General features: G+C 36.8%; 1 pseudogene; it reads right to left on the reverse strand.

The window, feature by feature from the left end:
• Positions 1-689: 689 nt before the first annotated feature.
• LOC114203022 (tRNA wybutosine-synthesizing protein 3 homolog pseudogene) lies at positions 690-1,467 on the reverse strand (annotated as a pseudogene).
• Positions 1,468-10,445: the final 8,978 nt, after the last annotated feature.

The raw sequence follows: 10,445 nt of genomic DNA on the forward strand, positions 1-10,445 counted from the left end.
TTTTTCAGATTTTTATTCATTATTCAGGTATCTTCTTTTATAAAGTGTCTGTTCAAGGTGTTTTTTCATTTTTCTATTGGTATTGTCTATTTTTAACATAATCTTGTTGATTTACAGCTATTGTTTATAGATTTAGAATATAAGTCCTCTGTCAGATACATGCATTTGGAAAAATCATCTTCCAAACGGGGATTGCCATTTCACCCTCTTATTGATGTCCTTTGATAGACAAAAGGTATAAACTGTATACATTATAATTTATTTTATTTTCCTCTGGGTTTAGGATTTTGTTGCCTTCTTAAGAAATATTAGTAAATTCAACATAGTGAAAATGTTACTTCTATTTATCCTACAAAGCTAGAATTATCTTGTTGTAAACCATTATTCAGATGTAAAATCAATCTGCAAAATATAAAATATTCATATATTTTTCAAAATGTTTTTTTGGTATTAAAAAGTCAATTTTAATTTTGCAATGAATCACTATGTGACTAAAACAGATGGTATTTAATAAGCAAATATTATACAGAGCTATTTTAAAAAGCTAAAGATTTCTCTCAAATATAGAGAAAGAATAAATCTTGCTTTTCTGAATGGCTCATATACTCAAGAAACTAAAATACTCTTCTAAAGAGCAGCTTTGTATTATCTATTAGAAACATTATTCTACCAAGACCGAATCTTAGTAATTAATCTTCAGGGAAGATAGTAACACTGATTCCTAGGGCATCATCATTTTCACATTCTTTAACATTTTCTTCAGTAAAACATTTGCTGTGTGCTTCTTCTGGGTTTCTTTCCTTCTTACGAGTATACGATGATTTATTTTTTGTCTTTGATTTTCTCTTTGGGACGTGCGTTAGTAATGTTTTCTTTTTCCAAAGCATGCTGTAGGCAGTTATAAAGCCTTTCAATTCTCTTCTTGTTTTCCTCCATTTTTTGATTTGCTATCTTTAACAGGAAGTCAATATATTCCTCAGTCACCATCAGTTTTCCCTTATGGCTTAATGGAACTTCTAAGCCATGTGTGCTCCGGATAGCCAACATAGTCTTTCCTCTCTTTCCCACGGTTATGCCGGAGTTCCTGAAACCAGAATCTATTGCCACTGAATGCAGAATCTGTGCATCCTGCAACTGTCGACACTGCACATGAAGAACGAGCGGTTCAAATTTCAAAATGGCATCACCATTTGCTTTCTTCAGAGCTGCCATCACATCATCCTTTACACAAGGTTTGTGTGTAACCAGTAGCCAGCAACGGTTTTGCTTTTGAACCTCAAAACCATTTATATCCCCGTCTAGGAGGATGATGCGCCCAGCGCAGGAACTGGTGGTGAAGTACGGTTCTCGCCCATTCAGGAGCTGCACAAGTTCTACCACGTTCTCGTCCACACTGCCCTTCCGGCTGAGGTCAGCTTTGCTCAGACACTGCGCCTTCCATCTCCTGAACTCTGCGGTATGATCCATCCGAGGAAGGATTTAGAGTCTATACTTTGACGTTAGCCCACGCCTCTCCCTGAGGGAAGCCATTTTGAAGCGGGTGGTGGCCGGAAAGTCAAAATGTTTTTTAAAATAGGTTTCTAAGAGATGCAGTACATTTTTAATGATGAAAAGGTGAAAAACACATGTTTTGGATTATGTTACTATATTTAATAAACACCTTTGAGAAGAAAAAAGTGACATTTGCATTTTGACTTTTTCAACCTATGAACATGGTCCATCCAGGACTTTCATAATGCATCTTAATAGAATTTTGAAGTTTTCAGTTCAGTAATCTTGCACACCTTTCTTTAAATTTATTCTTAGAAACTTACTTTTGATGCTATTGTTAGGAGCAATTTTTAATTGCACTTTTCATTTATTTTAATGCAACAGAAGAATCCAATATTTTGTATATTGATCTTATATCTAACAAACTCATCAAGAGCATATTAATTTTATATTTCTACAATTGCTTTTATGTTCTAGGTAAATAAGTCATCTATGAGTAATAACAGCTTGATGTTTTCCTTCAAATTGTAGATGTCTTTGAATTTTTTTCCCTCACCTTGCGATGGCTTGGCTATCTAGTAGAAGACTTAACAGGGGTAGTGTTAAAAGGCATTTTTTCTTTCATTCCCTTTCCCAGGAATACCTGAATATTAGGTATTTCTCCACTGAATTCAATCTTTACTGTAGATATTTTAAACAATTTTTCCTTAATTTCTTAATTTCAGAATCCTAGATAACCTAGTGAGGTTATGGATGAGAAACAATCTTACTTTCAAGCCAATCTATTCTTAGCTTCTTTATTTTCCTATACAATTTTTTCTTGAAAACTGAGTAGGCTCGGGCATTTTGTTTTGTTTTATTTTTATTTTTTGCTTGTTTTGCTTCCTATCTCATTTCTCTATATTCATATCCCATTAAAAGGAGCTTAAAGAAACCAGTTAGCACTTTTGAAATCTGGCCACAAATTTCCTTTTCTAGATCAAAGAATAAGATATTCTCTTTTCCATGTTACTACAGATGATAGTTTTGCTAAATATTCTGCATCTACATGAACAACTATAGTGGTTCAGAGAAGCAATGGTCTTGCTTTTTTAGTTAGAAGAGGTTGTGTGTGTAGGCCATTCCTAATACCTGGTTTATGATTTGGCTAATTGAGCCAAGAAGCTGCTGCTTTAGGTGGAAGAGACAGCATAGTCTTTAGAAAGTTGGGTCCACTTTAATTTCCACGGCCCCAGATTTGAAGGATAACCACATTCTTCTTTCAAGATATTTTGGCCAGGAATGGCACCGCTTTCTAGCTATCCATATAAGCTACCTTTTATTTTAGTCACTGAAGTTTGGTGAGCTGGCTTTGTGTTGTCTCTGTAGTGCAATGTAATAGTCAATATTTTTGTCATTATTCAAATGGTAGCAAATAAATCAGGAAAAATGAGGAAAAGGAACATGCTTATGTTCTGTTTCTTGTTTTTTGTTTTTTTCCTTCTGCGTTACTTGGAATAAAGACATTTAAACGCATCAACACTGTTTTACAGGATTCATGCTGGCATTTACCATGAAGTCATGCTTTGAGTCTTCTATATATTCAGATTCCCCATTGCATCATTTATATGAATGTACAGTAAGCACTATGATACATATATCTGCATTTCTGGAAGTGTCTAACATTTGCAAATATTTTATAATAGCTTTCATTAAAAGAACCATCTAGCTGAGAAGTCACAGAATAAATATATGAAAAAGTTAAACACCATTACAAGAGATACATAAATATTCAACACAGTGATGTAAAAGGATCATAAGATAATTCATGCTCAACAAAAATTTTTATAGACTCAAACTGAATAGAACTATTGAGGGGGTAAAGGAAATAGAATGGTTAGTTCATTTTCTTCAGAGCTTCAAAACCAATGGGAAGTGTAACCACAATTCTTCTAAAAACTTCTAGAGTATGTATAAAGAAAATCGAAAATCCATGGGAAGGCATAGAGCAGGTTGTGCAAATTATCAGGTCACCTGCTGATAATCCAGATAATTCCAATTATAGAATTCACCCATAAAAAGTGGGCATTATGGTGAATTCTTAATGAGGTAATGAAGTGTGATAGGGTTTGGCTCAGACAGTGAAAGATTCAAGAGTCAATTCCAGCCCACAACAGCCAGTGGTATTTTTAAATGATTCTACTTCAGTTCTTAAATGTCATCACTTCTTGTGGGGCATCAGAAAGAGAGGCCTCTCTCCTCCTATGTCTTCCTTCACTTAAAATTAATAGTTTTTTTTTTTTTTTGCTGTCAAATTTCATTTCATATTTGATTGTGTGTCAACTCTTCTTTGTGAATAGCTATTTTAGATAGAAAAAAAGTCACAATTCTATTTTCTGGTGATGGCCAAGAAAAAAAAAACAAGTAATTGATCTGTGTGTTCTGCTTTACTGCTCATTTTAAATGTCTCCAATCATCCTGAGTTGTAAATTATCTATTTGTTCTTTTAAACCCTAATTTTTCTACTTAACTTCCACCATAGAATTAGGGTCAAGGACTATGTCAGTCTTCACAACACTAAGATATTAATCCTAAACTACTTTCTCCCCAGAATTCTATCTTCATGCTTCTACTCTGTCCCACACTCCAATTTTTTGATGCTGACAAATTTCCAATGTGGTTGCCTAATTTTCCCACTTGTGATGACTCCCACTTTATATTTCCAAGGACATTTAGGTGAGTTAGGAAGCTTGGAGGAGGGGATAAATTACTGGAAGCAGAGTCATTGTGGCATTTCCAGATTTCTGCCAGTCCCTCTGAGCCAAGGCATTATGCAAAAGTAAGGCTGGGAAGGATACAGGTTTAGTGGGGCCTAAATATTAACAGTTCGTGGAACCCTTTTAAGGTAAAAACCCACAAAACTATGAATACAAAACGAAGTAAAAATAAAAGTAGATATTTCTTTAGAATGAGGAAATAAGAGGCCTTGGAAGGGGGCTGTTGTGAGGGACCCTGAAGTATAAGCTACATTATTAGTTTATATTGAAACCCCTCATGGAGGAAAATATCTTAGGGCATGATGTTTGAAGAATCATTAACAAGATCCCTTGTCTACTGAAAAGAAATCCACTAGAGTTGAATTTAAATGTAATAAAATAATAATCTTATTTACTAAAATGAATCAAATTGAAGTTTTTCTTTTTCCCCATTCTTTTCTTTTCCTTTAAATTGAGGTATAATTGATACATAACATTTTAGTTTTAGGTGTACAACATAATGATTCAATATTTGTATACATTGTGAAATGATCACCACAAGTCTAGTTACCACCCATCCTTAAAAAAAGCTGCAAAATGTTTTTCTTGCAATGAGAACTTTTTTTATTATCTTATTTTATTTAAATTCAATTAATTAACAAATAGCGTATCATTAGTTTCAGATGTAGAGTTCAGTTGTTCATCAATTACTATAATACCCAGTGCTCCTTACATCACGTGCCCTCCTTAATGTCCATCACCCAGTTACCCCATCCCGCCACCCACCTCCCTTCCAGCAACCCTCGGGTTGTTTCCTGTAGTTGAGAGTCTCTTAGGGTTTGTCTCCCTCTCTGATTTCATCTTATTTTATTTTCTCCTCCTTTCCCCTATGATCCTCTGTTTTGTTTCTTAAATTCCACCTATGAGTGAAACCATATGATAATTGTCTTTCTCTGATTGATTTATTTTGCTTAGCATAATACCCTCTAGTTCCATCCACGTCATTGCAAATGGCAAGATCTCATTCTTTCTATGGCTGAGTAATATTCCATTGTGTATATATACCACATATTCTTTATCCATTCATCTGTTGATGGACGTCTGGGCTCTTTCCATAGTTTGGCTATTGTGGACATTGCTGCTATAAACATTGGGGTGCAGGTGCCCCTTCGGATCACAACGTTTGTATTCTTTGGGTAAATACCCACTAGTGCAATTGCTGGGTTGTAGGGTAGCTCTATTTTTAACTTCTTGAGGAACCTCCATACTGTTTTCCAGAGTGGCTGTACCAGCTTGCATTCCCACCAACAGTGTAAGAGGGTTCCTCTTTCTCTGCATCCTCAACAACATTTGTTGTTTCCTGACTTGTTAATTTTAGCCATCCTGACTAGTGTGAGGTGGTATCTCATTGGGGTTTTGATTTGCATTTCCCTGATGCTAAGTGATGATGAGCATTTTTTCATGTGTCTGTTGGCCATTTGTATGTCTTCTTTGGAGATATGTCTACTCATGTCTTCTGCCCATTTCTTGACTGGGTTATTATTTTTTTGGGGGGGTGCAGTGAGAACTTTTAAGATTTACTTCCTTGGTAACTTTTGGTGACTTTCAAATATGCAATACATATTATTAACTCCGGTCACCATGCTGTACATTACATCTCCATGACTTATTTATTTTATAACTGGAATTTTATACCTTTGGACTCCCTTTTCCTATTTCACCCACCTCTGTCCCCCACTTCTGGCAACAACAAATCTATTCTCTGTATCTATAAGTTCGGTTTCTTATTTCACTTAGTATAATGCCCTCCAGGTCCTTCCATGTTTCAGCAATTGGCAAGATTAAATTCTTTTTTTATGGTTGAGTTTTGTATATATTGTATAATCTTTATCCATTCATCCATCGATGGATACTTAGGTTGCTTTCATATCTTGGCTAATGTAAATAATGCTGCAATGAACATGGGGGTGTATATATGTTTCTGAGTTGGTGTTTTCATTTTCCTCAGATAAATACCTAGAAGTGGAATTACTAGGTCATATGGTAGTTCTATTTTAAAATTTTAAGAAACCTCCATACTGTTTTCCATAGTAACTACACCAATTTACATTCCAGCCAACAGGGCCCAAGGGTTCTCTTTTTTCCACATTCTTGCCAAGGCTGTTTATGTCTTTTTGATCATAGCCATTCTAACAAGCATGACGTGATAGCTCATTGTGGTTTTGATTTTCATTTCCCTGATTCTTAGTGATGTTGAGTTTCCTTTATGTACCTGTTGGCCATCTATATATCTTCTCTGGAAAATGTCTATACAGATCCTCTGTCCACTTTTTTTAGTCATCTTTTGTTGTTGTTGTTGTTAATTAAGTTGTATGAGTTCTTTATAAATTTTGGATAGTAACCCCTTAACAGATATATGATTTGCAAATATTTTTTAAAGATTTTATTTATTTGAGAGAGAGAATGAGAGAGAGAGAGAGCATGAGAGGGGGGAGGGTCAGAGAGAGAAGCAGACTCCCTGCTGAGCAGGGAGCCCGTTGTGGGACTTGATCCCGGGACTCCAGGATCATGACCTGAGCCGAAGGCAGTCGCTTAACCAACTGAGCCACCCAGGCGCCCTGATTTGCAAATATTTTGCAAATAAGTAAAATTCTATAACTTGGAATAAATTGTAAGACTTGAAATGCAAACTAAAGTACCCTAGTTCCTTATGCTACGATAGAGATAACATATGTATATCCAGAGAGCAAAGGTAGAAAAGAGGGTATAGAAGAGAAATTTAAAAAGAGGACTGATAAAGGAGCAAAAAGGGAGCTTACTACTGCATTGTGGGAAGCCAGAGAGAAGGAGCCTGTTCACAGATTTGCCCCAAAGTCCCCTCAGAGTACAGCAAGTCTGTGGGTGAGGAGGGGTGTTGGGTGATTAGCTTTCTTTTATTGAGAATGTGCAATGTAGTCCCTACCCAACTGCCTCCAAACCAGGTTTATCCCCTCCTTTCTTTCTCATGAATACTTTGAAGGTGTTTTGTTCTGAACCCAATTTGCAACTGACCCAAGCCAAGAAGAGACTGTATTACAGATTTCATGAGCAGCATAAAGTGTGGAGTATTAAATGATTGGACATGAAACTATGAGAAGCAGGAATAAAAAGAAAACCCCTCACTTGTGTTTAATATGAAAGCATTTGTTTCCTGTTCCATTGGCCCCACTTTACAGGTGGAAACAAAACAATGTCTGTCCTTTGCCTATGAATGTCAGTTCCAGAGAACTGGTATCTCTTGCTTCCAAATCTAGCTCCTCGCTTTACCCTTTTCTTTCCCCCAAAGAAAACATCTCTTACCTGCACCAAGATTTGCACACTGACAGCCACCTGGAGTTTGTGGGCTAAATCTGCAGAGCCTTGTGGGCATCTAAGTTTGAAGAGCCCTATGAGTGTCCAAATCACAAAGACTGAGCTTCCAGGCAGCATTTTGTTGATGCACAAATGTCACAGCTGCCCGCTTGGCTGTTCTATATGGTTAACTCTACTGTTGTCTGCAAGATCAGGGCAGTACCTTCATAAGCAGTGAAGTGATCTGGAAACATTAAGCATTGATGAGACTCTTCTCAGTGATGCCATACTTTTTAAATTTAATGATTGAAAGGGAGAAAAAGATGATTGCATTTCATTTTCTTTGTACTTTGATGATCAGAATTCATTTTTTATTTAAAGTTCTCTGTGGGGCACCAAACAATTTACTTGAATACTGTTAAATGGCGAGTCATCCTATTTTCTCTCTTATAACTGTCTGTATCTTGGCAGCTTGTAACTTAAGCACCCTGTTTTCTGCTGTATCTATTTGAGCCTGATAGAAGCAGGAATCATGCAAGGTAGCTATAGTAGCAATGCCAGGCTGCCCAGGAATTGGAATCCTGTTGAAGTAAACAGTGTACCAGGTTTCAGGGGGCAGCATAGACACAGGATAAACTTTGAGAAGTGGTGTCTGGGAGAAATTTTTGAGTAATCTGTTATTTGTAGCTCATTTTCCAATTGCATTTTGGAGTTACTCAGTTTTATTTGTATGTGTGGTTTAAATACTTGAATCATTTTATACTTGTACAATTAAGATAAGTCTGTTCTATGTGCCAAAAGCCACAACCACAGTTATGTTCAGATATGCCTGTCTAGACTATATGTGTATTAGGATTCTGTAAGACCATATCTTCAATATATCTAAGGTCTAGATGGATACATTTGTCCAGCTCAAGAGATCTACAAGATGCCATCTTAATGCTTTCAGAAGTACCAGCAAAAGTATGACAGCCACATCCTAGATTATGTCTTTGCCCTGGTTCTTAGTCTTAACAGCAATGCTCTGGGTTCTTCTTCTTGTTGTTACTCCTTTAAAAATCAGTTTTATTACCCTACACTTTTTGGATGCCAGGAGCCTGGGCATGACTTAGCTGGATCCTCTGTTTTGAGTCTCTTACCAGGCTGCAAGTAAAGGTATTCGCCAAGTCTGGGGTCTCATCTAAAAGCTTGACTGGAGACAGATCAACTTCAAAGGTCATTGGATCATTGGCAGAATTCAGTACCTTAAGCATTGTTGGATTAAGAGCCTCAATTCCTACTGACTGTTGGCTGGAGGCTTTCTGAAGTACTTAGCCATGTGAACTTCTACAACATGGAAGCTAGCTTCATCAAAGTATAAAAGCCTTATAGGCAATAAAGAGATTATGATACACAATAGAAATTAAAATCTTATGTAAGCTTTGATTTGGATTTCCCTGATGCCGAGTGATGTTGAGCACTTTTTCATGTGTCTGTTGGCCATTTGGATGTCTTCTTTGGAAAAATGTCCGTTCATGTCTTCTGCCCATTTCTTGATTGGATTATTTGTTCTTTGGGTGTTGAGTTTGGTAAGTTCTTTATAGATTTTGGATACTAGCCCTTTATCTGATAAATCATTTGCAAATATCTTCTCCCATTCCGTCGGTTGTCTTTTGGTTTTGTTGGCTGTTTCTTTTGCTGTGCAAAAGCTTTCTATCTTGATGAATGCAAGCTGGTGCAACCACTCTGGGAAACAGTATGGAGGTTCCTCAAAAAGTTGAAAATAGAGCTACCATACGATACAGCAATTGCACTACTGGGTATTTACCCCAAAGATACAAATGTAGGGATCTGAAGGGGTACGTGCACCCCAATGTTTATAGCAGCAATGTCCACAACAGCCAAACTGTGGAAAGAGCCAAGATGTCCATCGACACATGAATGGATACAGAAGATGTGGTATATACACACAATGGAATATTATGCAGCCATCAAAAGGACGGAGATCTTGCCATTTGCAACGACGTGGATGGAACTGGAGGGTGTTATGCTGAGTGAAGTAAGTCAATCAGAGAAAGACATGTATCATATGACCTCACTGATATGAGGAATTCTTAAACTCAGAAAACAAACTGAGTGTTGCTGGAGTGGTGTGCAGTGGGAGGGATGGGGTGGCTGGGTGATAGACATTGGGGAGGGTATGTGCTATGGTGAGTGCTGTGAATTGTGCAAGACTGTTGAATCACAGATCTGTACTTCTGAAACAAATAATGCAATATATGTTAAGAAAAAAAAAAGAAGAAGATAGCAGGAGGGGAAGAATGAAGGGGGGGGAATTGAAGGGGGAGATGAACCATGAGAGATGATGGACTCTGAAAAACAAACCGAGGGTTCTAGAAGGGAGGGGGTTGGGGTATGGGTTAGCCTGGTGATGGGTATTAAAGAGGGCACGTTCTGCATGGAGCACTGGGTGTTACACACAAACAATGAATCATGGAACACTACATCAAAAACTAACGATGTAATGTATGGTGATTAACATAACAATAAAAAATTTAAAGGGAAAAAAATCTTATGTAAGCTAGTCATGGAAGTGACATCCCATCTCTTTCTTATTCTATGGATTTAAGCAAGTCACCAGACTACACTGAAGTGGAGCTTATATAAGAATGTGAATACCAGAAAGTGGACTAATTTAGATGGAACATCCCAGAACCTGCCTACCACAATAATCATGCACTTAATGAATTGTGGTTAAATTAATATTGTAAAGTATTGATTTTAAAGTATGAAAATGAGGTTTTTGGCATAAAAGCTGTTATATACTTTGTAAAGACATGATAAAGGCAAGCTAAAGATAAAGGTTGTGAAATGTATATGAGCTAGACAACTGAAAATAACAATAAAAAT

The sequence above is a fragment of the Eumetopias jubatus genome, unplaced genomic scaffold, assembly GCF_037043125.1.
Source record: "Eumetopias jubatus isolate StellerSeaLion01/CBP00866 unplaced genomic scaffold, mEumJub1_p1.0 scaffold_17, whole genome shotgun sequence".
Classification (NCBI taxonomy): Eukaryota; Metazoa; Chordata; class Mammalia; order Carnivora; family Otariidae; genus Eumetopias; species Eumetopias jubatus.